Source organism: Cetorhinus maximus, chromosome 20 (assembly GCF_964194155.1).
Source record: "Cetorhinus maximus chromosome 20, sCetMax3.hap1.1, whole genome shotgun sequence".
NCBI classification, from domain to species: Eukaryota; Metazoa; Chordata; class Chondrichthyes; order Lamniformes; family Cetorhinidae; genus Cetorhinus; species Cetorhinus maximus.
This window is the reverse complement of record NC_135898.1, coordinates 7804834-7819155: the sequence shown is the minus strand read 5'-3', so window position 1 is coordinate 7819155 and position 14322 is coordinate 7804834. Positions and strand designations below refer to the sequence as shown.

Genomic DNA, 14322 nt, shown 5'->3' with positions numbered 1-14322 from the left:
TCATAATTTTCCATGAAGTTGAATCCACCCCCCCGCACGCTAACCTGCTGCTTTGTTTCCCATTAGTTATACTTCTTGGAGTTTTACCCTTCCCTCCCCCCACTTTCTAGTTTAAAGTCCTGTTGACCACCCTATTTACCCTTTTTGCTAGAACAGTGGTCCCAGATCGGTTCAGGTGGAGACCATCCCAACGGTATATTTCCCTCCTGTTCCAATACTAATGCCAGTGCCCCACGAAATGGAACCCCTCTTTCCCGCACTACTCCTTTAGCCACGTGTTTACATCCCTTATTCTCGTGTCCCTGTGCCAATTTGCTCGGCTCGGGTAGTAATCTGGAGATTATAACCCTTGAGGACCTGTTCTTTAATTTAGTTCCTAATTCCTGATAATCCCCAAACAGGTCCTTTTTCCTAGTCTTACCTATGTTATTTGTCCCGCCCTCACTAATGTGGTGGGAGTGTTCAGACTTGAATCCATAAACTGCTGCTGCACGGGGTAAGGGTAGCTGAGGTTAACATTCACCCGTCAATCAGCCACAAAAACAGGTTAACTGATTGTTTATCTCATTGTGTGTTCGTGCGATCTTGCTGTGTGCAAATTGGCTGCTGGCCTGTCTAGCTTCAGAAGTAGGCCACTTGATGTGAAGGCCAAGTTGCGGCCATGATATAAATCCTGGTGCTTACTTTTAAAGAACAGGCACGTGGCCAAGGAAATGAGGCACAAGCGAAGGGAAGAAGCATTTTCAAGGCCAGAGGGCAAAAATGAAGTTGCTGAGATAAATGCTTCTAAATCTGGCCACAGTCCTTCAACTTGAATGCCATGTACTACAACTTCTGACACCTGCTGGAGTGTTGAAGCACAAAAATGAACATTTTGTCACCATGTAGCCTTTCGAGCGATAGCATTAAGGCAGTTGTGTATCTGTTCTCTCTCTCTGCTCAGCACGATTTTTTGTTTTCAGTTTTAGAAAAAGAATTTGAAGTCACTCCTTGGCTCAGTGGGAAATTGGAAGTTGACAGTTTCTGAACTGATAAACTGCTTAGAAATGACTCCAAGATAGCTGTCATTTTTCTTTCTGTATCTCCAAGGGTTTTTTTAATGTGCTGCTTTCATTACTCTGCCTTAGTGTTTGTGTTGGCGCTGTGTGTTCCCAATTGGGCTCTATTACTGCTACGTGACAACATTCATGCTTCAGTATTGCATCTGGTTATTCCATATTCTTGTTGCTTGCAGTGGAGAGACTGTTGATAGCCAATTCCTTCACAGTCTACCCGCTCTGAACTAAAGACCATTAACAGAATTAATGGGGTGTAGGAAGTGCCTGGTCTTTCATGCTTGCCAGTGTGCATTCTCCCGTGCGTTTTCTTTAATGTCATTCATAGGGTGTGGGCATCACTGGTTGGGCCAGCACTTATTGCCCATCCCTAGTTGCCCTTGAGAAGTTGGTGGTGAGCTGCCCTCTTGAACCGCTGCAGTCCATGTGTTGTAGGTACACCCACAGTGCTGTTAGGGAGGGAGTTCCAGGATTTTGACCCAGCGACAGTGAAGGAATGGTGATATACTTCCAAGTCAGGATGATGTGTGGCTTGGAGGGGAACTTGGATGTGATGGTGTCCCCATGCATTTGCTGTCCTTGTCCTTCTAGGTGGTAGCGGACATGGGTTTGGAAGGTGCTGTCGAAGGAGTGTGACAGTGTGCTATTCTTCTCACATTGTCTTTAATGGTGAGGTTATTCTCAAAGGTCATAGGCCTCTTGAAGTTGTGGTGAGCGTAACCCTGACATATTGATTTGAGTTTGTGAGCAGGGAAGGTGGGCGGGATGGGGAGTGCCTCCAGGACTACTGACTGGCATCTCTGGGTTTGGGACTGAGATTGCAAAGAGAATTTGGGGATTCTGAAGTTCGATGGGGAAGACAGAGAGAGGATGTTTCCACTTGTGGAAGTGTCATTAATGTAAGATAGGATTTATAAGTGACTATCAGGAATTCAGGAAAAATGTTTTTACCCAGAGAGAAGTGAGAGTATGGGACTCACTACTACAGGGAGTGGTTGAGGCAAAGGGAAAGCCAGATAAACAAATGTAGGAGAAAGGAATAGCAAGATATGCTGACAAATCAGATAAAGGAGGGTGGGAGGGAGCTTGTGTGGAGCATAAACACCAGTATGAACCAGTTGGGCCAAATGGCTTGTTTTCAGTTTTGTGGAACATATAATTTGAAACCAATGCTCAGTGTCAATTCCTTTAAAATGGGTCCCCTCAAGTCTGCCTGCTATTTTCAGTATTTGAGAATGCTCAGCTAGATACAGGGATCTTGGTCAGCAGCAACAGTGTGAGCCTCACTGTTGACATATTCTGTCCTCCAGATCCTTTCAGCGATCTTCTTGAATTGTTTCAGGTCCTTGAGAGGCTGAGATGCTCAGTGGGTGAGGATGTTGAGTGCCTGAGCCCATTGGATGTGCTTTCGATGGGACAGGTAGATGGACAATAGCTTATAGCTACCTTGCTTCATCACAGTGCAGTGATGGACTGTGACCCATTGCAACATGAAGCATACCTGTTTAGCACAGCTAAAGGAGCTAGTGGGCAGTGCCAGTCTTGGCTTCTGTCAATAAAACCCACTTGTACTTCCTCCAGAGTGTCCAAAAGCAAATGTGCAGACCATTCGTGCTTTTGACATTCAGGATGTGGGCAAGACAATTTTAAGATAGATCCTCACTGTCAGGATGCAAACTGTAAATATCCAGGACAAGGGACCTTAGTGTGTTCCCACTGTTCCTAGCAGTATGGTTGACCTTGGGATTGAGGACAGTTGAGTTACAGCGAGAGAGTTTCTCCTTGGAAACACCAGTGTCTGTGACCTTGCCAGATCCAGAGTGGAAAATATGAAGCTGCACTAATTGTGTTGACAAGGCCTTGTGGATAGGAATAAGAAAAGATGTGGACTTCTACAGCAACTCTCTCAACCTCAGAACATCCCAACATGCTTTATAGTCAATGAAGTACTTGTTAAATAAAGGGACTGTTGTGGTATGGAAAATGCAGCATCCAATCCTACAAAGCAAGCTCCCACAAACTGTATTAAGATGATCTCTTTAAGCACATTGGTTGAGGGATAAATCTTGGATCTTCTGCATATAGATGAACAGTTTAGCATCTCATCAGAAAGATGGCAGTGTAGTACTCTGTCATCCTTGATTATGTGCCTAAGCCTCTGGAGTGGAGCTTGAAACTATAACCTTAGTGTGTTCCCACTGTTTTTAGCAGTATGGCTGATCTTGGGATTGAGGACAGTTGAGTTACAACGAGACAGTTTCTCCTTGGAAACACCAGTGTCAGTGACCTTGCCAGGTCCGGAGTGGAAAATATGAAGCCACACTAATTCTGTTGATAAACTTAGTGTAAAACAAACACAGAGCGAACTAAGAAAGCAATGTGCCTGAGATTTGAAATTGAGTGTTATTGTGACAGTCAAGTCCAGTCCAGACTATTCTGATGCTTTTCTGGCTGGTCTCCCATCTTGCACCTGACACAAACTAGAGTTCATCCAAAACTTGCATCAAGTTCCTTTTCCCTATCACCCCTGTGCTCACTGACCTACACTGGCTCCCGGTCAAGCAACGCCTTGATTTGAAAATTCTCATCCTTGTTTTCAAATCCCTCCAGGACCTCTCCCCTCCCTGTAATCTCTGTAATCTCCTCCAGACCCACAACACTCTCAGATTTCTGCCCTTCTCTATTTCTGGCCTCCTGAGCATCCCCAATTTTAATTGCTCCACTAGTGGTGGCCGTCCCATCAGTTGCCTCGGCCCCAAGCTCTGGAATTCCCTCCCTGCACCTCTCTGCCTCCCTACCTCTCTCTTGGGAAAATGGAATTGAAGCCTAAGATCAGCCATGATCATATTGAATGGCGGAGCAGCCTCGATGGGCCGTATAGCCCACTCCTCCTATTTCTTGCGCTCTTCCTTTAAGACCCTCCATAAAACCAACCTCTTTTGCCCAAGCCTTTGGTCACGACCTAATCTCCTGATGTGGCTCAGGGTCAAGCTTTGATAATCACTCCTGCGAAGGGCCTTGGGACACTTTATTATGTTAAAGGCGCTATATAAATATAAATTGTTGCCATGACCCAATGCCCCCCACCCCACACACAAACACATTCTTGCACTGCTACCAGAGGCTGCATTAACACTCAGTGGGGTTGGGGTTAAAGAAGCCGGCTGATAGTTACTTCCCTAAACCTGGAGAGCTCAGGCCCTTGCAGCCTCATGACACAGATTGGAGTTGGATCCAGAAACCTTCCGTATCCATATGGCTGAGGAATGAAGCATATCCCTGATTCGGTCTGTGTACAGCAGAGCTTCTCAAAGACCTGGAGAACTGTTATGGTGATGAGAGCTTGGTGGAGTGGGGGATGTTCAGGGGGGGAAGTTCTCTCCGACTATCTGAGGGGAACCATAATGGACAGTGTTTACACCGGGGCTTCTGAATCAATGCGTTTGTTACTCTGTATTTGTGAACTTGATAGCATGTTATTCTGCTGCTGTGTACTAACCAAAGAATCTGCAGTGATCACACTGCTTTCCTCCAGCTAGCTTTTACTACTTTTCAGTCACTGGGACAGGCTCTTTCAGAGTGTTCGTGGCTGAGACAAGGAGACTTTGCCAGCTCCAAGAAGTATGTTGTTCCTTTGTTGCAATTGTGATGAGGAAGTCACCATCTCCTGGATCCTCAAAGAGCTGGAGAGAGGCTTCTCAGAGCTTGTCCTGAATTGGATGCAGGCTTTCTTTGCTCTCAGGGGAGGAACGGTTTGGGAATGTGAGACCAATGACTGAGGCTTCATCGTTTTCTGGTAATGATGGACTTGAGGGGGCTGCTGGTCAATTCTTGCCCTTACTTTGAATATTGACGTGATTGATTCTCCATTTCATTACAATATCTAAGCACCTTGAGACATGACATGTGCTAAGTATAGCATTTTGTGAGGAACAGGTGATTTGGGATCACAGAAGTGTTCCAGCGCAGAAGGAGGCCATTTGGCCCATTGTGTCTGCACTAGCTCTCTGAATGAGCAATTCACTTCGTGCCGCTCCCCCACCTTCTCCCCGTAACCCTGCACATTCTTCCTTATCAGATAACAGTCTAATTCCCTTTTGAATGCTTCATTTAAACCTGCCTCCACCACACTCTCAGACAGTGCATTCCAGACCTTAACCATTCACTGCGTGAAAAAGATTTTCCTCATGTCAACTTTTGCTTCTTTGGCCAATTACTTTAAATCAATGCCCTCTCGTTCTCGATCCTTTCACGAGTGGGAACAGTTTCTCCCTGTCTACTCTGTCCAGACTCCTCATGCTTTAGAATACCTCTAACAAATCTCCTCTCAGCCTTCATTTTTACAAGGAAAACAGTCCCAACTTGTTCGATCTTTCTTCATAACTGAAATTCCTCATTCCTGGACCTCATTCTGCTTTCATTTTATATTTGGTGTGCATACCCTTTGGCACTGTGAGGCATGTTTCAGAGAGTGCACGGAAACATCTGAAAGGGAACATTGCACGGCCTCTGCCTGTTGGCTGCACTGACTGCTGCATGACTGTGCACCCATGCAGCTTCAAGGGAGCATGACTTTGGAGCTGTGTTTCCCAAAGCTCACCACCTCTGGGGGATCTTCTCAGCTGCTGTTGGGCTCGATTCCACTTACTGACACTGATTGCTTAGTCAACAATTCCATTCCCATTGCCTTGTGTGACTGGCAGCAGTTTAGAAGGTGCTTTTGCCTCCAGCCTTTCCCCCCATTCCTGTTCGTGGTTTTTGTGGGGAATCGTGCTGACCTGCTGTGTCACTCATTATTTGCTGGTATCACCAACACGAGAAGCTGTCGCATTAACAGAGGCGAATGTTTGGAGACTGGAAGTACTGTTAGGGTTGCCAACCGTGGCTAAATGTATTCCTGGAGGTTTCATCACACACCTTGCCCCCACACTCCAGGTATGAGTCGGCCAACACATCCATCCTTGTGACATACTGCCTTCCTGCACCAATTGGAAAGCAAAAAGACTCATTACCCAGCTCATACCAACTCGAAACGTTTCTCTCTCCCCAGATGCAGTCAGGCCTGCTGAGTTTTTCCATCATTTTCTGTTTTTATTTCAGATTTCCAGCATCCACAGTATTTTGCTTATAAATGACTCATTGGATGGAGCTGGACTGTCAGCCAAACAGCCTTTCTTCCCCCCCACCGATTTTCAATATTTTTACATCTGGCAAAGAGAAACGTGCAAAGGAAATTCCAAAAAAAAAAATCATTCTTCATGTCCCTATAATTTATTTTCTCCCGGGTTGCAAGCGGCAGTGTCTTCAGTTGCTGGAGTCTGCAGGCCAATCCTAGAGGGGGTGGCAGCTCCGAGTACAGGAATACGGAATGCAGACAGAAACCATTTCATACAGAGGCTGATCAGCAGAGGGCTGGACAGTGATGCTGAAGCGCCTGTTCACTGTGAGAGACAGGGAGATGTGGTCAGAAGGTTGGGGGGTGGGGAGTGGATTTAGTTCAGGCAAGGGCTGAAAGAGGGTCTTGTTGGCTGAATGGTTTGTCTTTGTTCCTTTTCTTTCTGGGAACAAAAGCTGAAAGAATGTGAGGTGTGTGTTTGTGATGGGGTTTAACTCGTTCAACACCAAGCCCCCAGTCTGTCTGCCCCCCCCCGCCCCCTTCTCCTGCCGTGTGAACAAATCACAACAGGATACTTTTTTTTTGGATTGAGGGAATCCCTTTGCTGATTGGCTGTTGCTGCTCAAACCATGACATCATGGTCTTGTGCACCAATGGGCTCCGGCAGGAGGGCGGGTGAAAGTGACAAGTGGCACGGCAAGATCCAGCCGCTGCAAGTTGGGGGCTGAAGAAATTGAACAGTGACAGTCTGTGGGATTGGAGAGGCGGCGGCCAGGGAACTGAAGCGGGATCCATTCCCCACATTAGCAGGAATAGCAGGATCCAACATCTTGGTAAGTGCAGAGCAGAGGTTCTGTGGAAATCAATTGTCCCAACTTTCATGAAGTTACTCCTCTACCTGAAACTTTTCCTCGCCCCACCCTGGGCTGTTGCTTAACAGCAGTTAGCCGTCCTATCCTGCATCTTGTCACTATTTTGACAGTGCAACGGTTCTGAGTGAAAAGGGGCTTTGGTGTTGCAAGAGTTGGTTATCTTTTGTGAGATTCCTCGTGGAATGGAGTCTTGTTTGAGTGTGTGTACATTGCTGCTGCAGTTCTGTCCTGCCTGACAGCTCAGCTGGTTACTCTGCCCAGCTACTTTTGTCCCAGTACCTTTTTAAACTTTTACTTGTACTCGAGTTCTCAGCCCAGGGATTACGGGTTGGGGTGGGGGGAGGACAGAAGTTCGAGACTTGATTTGTCTTTCTTCTTGGCTGCTCACGACACTTCTTTGAACCGGAGATCGGGTTACAGCAACAAAGGACGGGGAGGGAAGAGACGGGATTGAATCTGAGAAGGGATTGAGGAGAAATGGCTTTCCCCAGAGCGTGATGAGAATGCGGAATCCACTCCCACCAGGAGTGGTTGGGGGTGGGGTGGGGGTCAAGAGCCCAGACGCGTCTCAGGGGAGAAAGGATCAGAAGGCTATGTTGAGCGGGTGGAGGAGAAAGGCCGGCATGGGCCGAATGGCCTGTTTCTGTGCTGTTCAGTCGATGTAAGAGCAAAGAGTTGAACAATAAACAGTTAATCCGAGTCTTTTAAGCATTGTTTCGGCAATACAAGTCTTGGATCTTGATGCTGAACTGCACACATTTGCTCAGAGTTGCAGGTACATTCACTAACTCATCCAGGGACAGAGATCATCCCACTGCCCCTTGCTTTGCCTCCACTTGTCAGGTTTCCTGATCTTCGAAGCTGAAACAGTGGGAATCTGTTCATTCCTGACACAGGGTTTCCGGAACCTGGGAGAATGGAGGGGATAATCATCCTTTGAATACCAGTCATTTGGATGGATTTTCTCGCTCTATGTCGGCCACGGCTGAGTTCGTAGCCCTCTCGCCTCGGAGTTGGAAGATTCCGGGTATAAGTGCCACTCTGGAGGCTTGAGCACACAACCGCAGGCTGACAGTCCCAGTGTGGTGCTGAGGGAGTGTTGCACTGTCAGAGGGGATGGGTTGAAAAGGTGCCAATGCACAACTTTGAAGAGGAGAAGTACCCTCACCTTAAAAACACGAAAAAACATGCTCTGGTCATTTCCCTCATTGCTGTTTGTGGGATCTTGCTCTGCACAAAACTGCCTTCCGTCTTTCTTCCATGACTGTACTTCATTGGCTGTCAAGTGCTTTGAGATGTGGCGAGATTGCAACAAGCGTGGTATAAATGGAATTTCTTACTTTGAAGTTTGGTGATTCACCAATTCAATACTCAGGAATGTGGAAGCATCACAAACATGCCTCCATTCTCTCGACCAGCTCATATTGAACAGTAGCACAATTGGCAGGCTTTAGAAATAGCTGAGACAATTGAGAACAGGAACCCAAAACTCTCCTCACTCGTTCTTAAATTACAGGTTATGTTGTTCCTATTTGCTGTGTTTCACTGGTGAGTCTTAACTGTGGAACTAGTGGATGTAACCAGATTGGGACAGAACTGGAGGAAGCTTTCCTAGATTCCATCTCATAATCCCTGCCTCTGGAATATGCCGCCTGCCCCTCTTTTCCCCCAAAGCAAACTGTTCCCTGAACAGAATCAAACTGGTGCAGAATTACAGATGTATTTGTGAACTGAGATTGGTCAGACAATCCCATTCCTGCTTCATGAGTAGGGGCTGCATTGAGAGCCAGAGGTGGAAGATCAATGTATGCCAAGAATTCCTGCATACCAAACTCGGGTTCAATCCCCAAGTGAGGTAGCATGGAGCCAATACATTCAATACTGCATTCATAGAATGATTACAGCACAAAAGGAGGCCATTCAGCCCATCTTGTCTGTTGCTGGCACTCTGCAAGAGCAACTCAGCTAAGTCCCATTTGTTAATATGGCAATCACCTTGTTAAAACCAATTGCTAGTTAAACAGATTTTGGGCATTGATGATCCCATTAAATAGAATAAAAATATACAGCTGGAATACTTTGTGTGGGCGCTACTTGGAAGTCAGTAGCACTGAGAAGTTGCCTTGAAAATAAATTAGCTTGAACCAAAAGACCAGCCTGGACTAATTCTTCCACCACAACCTCTTATTGTGAGTAACATGGTAGCAGAGGATGAACTTTAAGCTTTGCTGATTGATTGCTGTATATGAAGATTTCTGCCTCAGTCCTCTGAGGGAAAAGAAGTTGCTGACAATCTAAGTTACGAAATGGTGGAAGGATGGTGCAAAATCGCAAGCTTTGACTATCCACCAATTTCTTCTGACTCTGAACTTTATCAGCAATGGAAGGCTGAAGTTCAAATGTGGACCTGGGTTACTTCCATACCCCGGAAGAAGCAAGGCATGGCTTTGGCGTTATCATTACCAGCCGAATGTAAGATAAGGAGTAAGGTATTTTCAGAGTGGAAAGTGGGTGATTTGGATCATGAAGAAGGATTGAACCTTCTGTTACAATTTTTGATAAGTTCTACAAAAAGGATGAGTTATCGGCAGCGTATGAAGCTTGGACGATCTTTGCTAGGTTTAGGAAATCAGATGACCAGTCCACGGAAGAATGTATCATGGATTTTGATAAATGGTACAGGAGACTACAGAGATTTGAATTTGAAATTCCAGAATCAGTATTGGCATTTAAATTACTGGAGTGCTTGTATTTCTCACATTGATAGTTTTTTAGTACTAACAGGGGTTCAATTCCAGGGGAAAGAACCTCTCCTGGATCAAGTGGCTGCTGCCCTGAAAACATTTCTGGGGGAACAGTCATTCCCTGTCACCTTCTTAGGAAATGCAAACAATTATGCTGTGAAACCAAGGATCGAAGATTCAATGGTGGTTGAATTTCGAGGTCGACCAAATATTAAATGAAGATTCCAATACAAAGATGGGGTTAATGACAAGAGATCTGAAAATGGTCGTAACCCGAGCCAATTTGAGAGTTGGGACAAAAAGCAGTGTCTGGGATGGTGACCGTAGGTGTTTAAACCCAAAAAAATGCACAGGGAATGGTTAATCGGTGTTTTCAGTGTGATTCCCAGTATCATGACGTGATGAGCTGCCCACAGTGAGGGAATCGTGTTTTTGAAGTGACCCACAAGATGGATTCATCTGAAACTGAAAATGATGATGGTGACTGCCATGATGGGATTGTATTGATCGGAATTGTATTGATCACTGAGTTTTAAACCGGTGATGAGTATTTTGATGGTAGATTCCTTCAACTGTGCAGTTCTGGGCAGTGGTTGCACTTCTACCGTGTGTGGCATGGACTGGTTTGACTGTTATCTGGATCCTCTCAATGAGGCAGACCAGCGGAAGGTCAAGGAGTATGAAAGCTCTACCTGCTTCAGGTTCAGAGATGACAGTACATTAACATTCCCCAAACAGGTTGTCCTCCCTTGTAAGATAGCAGGGATCAATCTATTTATCAGTACTGATACCGCTATTGTTGAGTCAATCTGTGATGAAGGCGGCTCAGATGACGCTAGATATGAAGAATGATAGAGCAGTTGTGTTTGGATCTACATTTTACTCGGTCAGGCCATTACTGCTTGCCTCTAAGGAAGCCAGAGATTTCTCATCAAAAAGTTTATGAAGTTTTGTTAACTAATGGGAATAAGAATTTGGTGGATAAAAAGATCATTTGGAAATTACGTAGCCAGTTTGCACATTTGGCGCCACAGAAACTGAAGACTCTACTTTGAGATGCAGGAGTGGTCGATAAAGGATATGATGATCTTATTGAACAAATCACTGCTCAGTGTGAAATTTGCCTTAAATATCACAAGACACCACGAACCCTGTTGTGAGGCTTGCCTCGAGCCAGGGAGTTTAACGATGCAATGGCAATGGACTTGAAAGTTTGGGTCAAGGATAGAGGTATTTTTTTACTACACTTCATAGATATGGCAACCAGATTTAGCCTATCCACTGTGATACACAGTAAAGACAAAAGGACCATTGTGGATAAGGTCATAGAGAAATGGGTAGGAACAGGATTAGGAACACCAACAAAGTTCCTCACAAATAATGTTGGGGAATTTGCTGATGAGGAATTTCAAGATATGTGTGAAAATTTAAACACTATAGTTATGCATGCTGCAGCTGAGAGCGCGTTTAGCAATGGTCTTTGTGAAAGAAACCATGCGGTAATAGATGACATGTTTAATAAAATATTAGCTGATCAACCAGCTTGTAAATTCCAAACGGCGCTAACATAGGTGGTGCACGCAAAGAATTCTCTGCAAATGGTTGAGGGATACAATCCCTACCAGCTGGTGTACGGAAGAAATCTGAAGTTACCTTCAGTGTTGTCAGATGCTCCCCTGCTCTAGAAGGGACCAGCATTAGCTCCACCTTTTCTGCTCATCTGAATGCTTTGCATGTGGGCTGAAAAGCTTTCATTAAAGCTGAAGTTTCGGAGAAAATTCGGAGAGCCCTACGGCATTGAATAAGACCATCAGGAATACAGTTTAGACAAGGAGACATGGTGTATTATAAAAGGGAAGGCCAGAAAGAATGGAAAGGACCTGGCAAGGCAGCATGGAGTGATGGGAAAGCAGTAATTGTGCAACACGGCAATCAAACTGTTAGTGAACATTCTTCATGGTTAATTGGCACTGACTATACCTGTACAGGACATAGAATGCGAGAAGACGCCATGCACTTCACATACACATACACCGGGTAGTTATGAGGAGCAGACGACGGCAGTTACAGGGTTGACTGACTATGAACAAAGTAATACTGAGGTACAGGACAATGCTATTTGTCCAAAAGGGCAACTACCCAAAGTAAGAACAAAGGTAACATACATGCCAGAAGGGACCAATGCCTGGAGGGATGCCACTATCATAGGGCGAGCAAGAAAGGCCATTGGTAAATACAAACATTGGCTAAATGTGCAGAATGAAGGACAGGAGACAAGACTTAACGATTGGCAGGTCAAGGTGAAGATGTGGAAACCAGAAAGTGCAGTATGAGTTCTGACTGTGGGCCAGAAAGTGGTCGTGACCATAGGAAAAAATCAGGGACTTGCGAACGGAGTTCTGCTCGCATGGAGAATGATCATATTAGTGGCAGTCCAGAAAGAGAGAGGAATGTGAGAAGAGGCCATAGCTTAACAAGGAGGACTAGAGAGCAAGCTAGCAATCTCAATAGAAGCGGAAGTCCTTATGACTGAGAGATTCTAGTACCTGCTAATAAATTGGAAAGTAAGCTGATAAAGGAAAGAGTTCGAAAGTTGGAAGGAATTTGGGGTATATTCTGAAATACCTGACAGAGAACAGCCAGCTTTTTCTCACAGATGGACATGTACAGAAAAATTACTCCCAGATGGCACATATAAGGCCAAAGCGAGATTAGTAGCCCGAGGCTTTGAAGGGAGACCAAGAGATCAGGATGTCAGAGTGGACTCGCCTACTGCGGGGAAAGTGAGTTTGAAGATTTTTTTTAGCTGTTTTGGCATCCTGTTCCTGGGAGTGCAAATCGAAAAAGGCTGTATATTTACAGGGGGAGAAGTTTCAAAGGGGAATTTTTTTTAAACCACCCAAAGAAACCGGGGATGTAGAAGGAAAGCTATGGAAGTTGCACAAGTGTGTTTATGGGTTGAATGATGCATCAAGAGTTTGGTATTTTTCCGTGAGTCTGTCCTGTTGAAAACAGGTTGTATTCAGATAAAGGCAGACCCCGCGATGTTCTACTGGCACCATAAGGAGAAACTAGCTGGAATCTTTATCATGTACATTGATGATTTCATGTGGGGAGGCTTTGTAGAATTTGAACAATGGGTAATCGAGAAGATCAAGAAGGAGTTCCAGGTCAGAAGGCAGGCTTTAGGGGCCTTTAAATGCATAGGTTTAGATATTAAGCAGAGCAAGTTAGGAGTGACATTGAATCAACCATCTTATCTAGAAAATGTTAATCATATCCCAATAACTCGTGGTTGATCCTCACAAAAAGAGGATCCTGCTACCAAGGGAGAAACGGAACAGTTGAGAAGCCTGATTGGGCATTTGAACTGGTTGTGCACTCAAATTAGGCCGGACGCTAATTATGATGTGTTGGAGCTGAGTATCGCGATGAAACATGCTATAGCTGAGCATGTTATGAGAGCAAATAAAATACTTAAAAATATTAAATTCTGAGAGATGTGTGCTCAAGTTTCCAGCCTTGGGTGATAACAGAAGATATGAGGTTGGTCATTTTTAGCGATGCTTCACATGCCAATCTTCCAGATGGGTTCCCTAGCACAGGAAGGTTTATCATGTTCTTGGTGGGAAACAATGATAAATGTTGCCCACTGGCTTGGGAGGCCAAGAAAATAAAAAGGGTAGTGAAAAGCACCTTAGCTGCTGAAGCGATAGCCTTAGTAGAAGCATTAAATATGGGGTCTACTTATATAAAATTTCTGTCAGTATATTGGGTAAGAGGCATGTGAGAAAAGTTTGCCCATAGAATGTTATGTTAATAAACCAGTCTCTTTGGGACAACATTCATTCCACAAAAAGTGTCACTGAGAAAAGACTAAGAATAGACCGAGCCAGCATAAAAGAAATGTCAGAGAAGAGAGAGAATATATATATAAGTTAACAAGTGATGGGCATTGATCCCATCGAAATAGAATAAAAAGATACAGCTGGAACACTTTATGTGGAAGCTACTTGGAAGTCAGTAACACTGAGGAGTTGTCTTGAAAATAAACCAACTTGAAGCAAAAGACCAGCCTGGATTAATTCTTCCACCAGAACCTCTCATTGTGAATCATACCATTCTCCTGCCTTTTCCCTGCAGCCCTGCAAATGTTTACCCTTGAGCTAATGATCCAGTATGAGAGGAATGGAATTGGAAAAACAGGCAAGTTATTTGAAATTTGTATTAAGCCTGGGTGAGTCACACTTGGAGCACTGTGTACTTTTGCAGTTTAAAGATTACAGAAAAGACCGAAGTGCAGGAGAAGATGGAAGAAGAATCTGTAAGGATAAAACCGGAACTGAGAGGTTCTAACTATCAGGCAAGGTTGAACAGGCTGTTAAAAGCAAAAAACTGCGGATGCTGGAAATCCAAAACAAAAATAAAAATATCTGGAAAGACTCAGCAGGTCTGACAGCATCTGCGGAGAGGAACACAGTTAACGTTTCGAGTCCGTATGACTCTTCAACAGAACTAAGGAAAAATAGAAGAGA

At 44.8% G+C, this 14322-nt stretch overlaps 1 protein-coding gene across 2 annotated transcripts in view; it reads left to right on the top strand.

Annotated features, from left to right (window-relative positions):
- Positions 1-6865: 6865 nt before the first annotated feature.
- The window catches only part of LOC144694831 (lysyl oxidase homolog 2-like), a 71348-nt gene continuing 63891 nt past the window's right edge, over positions 6866-14322 (top strand). Inside the window, exon 1 of one of the 2 annotated variants that reach the window (XM_078565450.1) lies at positions 6866-7004. The gene's annotated coding sequence lies outside the window, so the exon portion shown is untranslated. Of the gene's footprint in view, positions 7005-7610; positions 7819-14322 lie in introns of those variants that run through there. The other variant, XM_078565451.1, reaches the window with a different exon arrangement.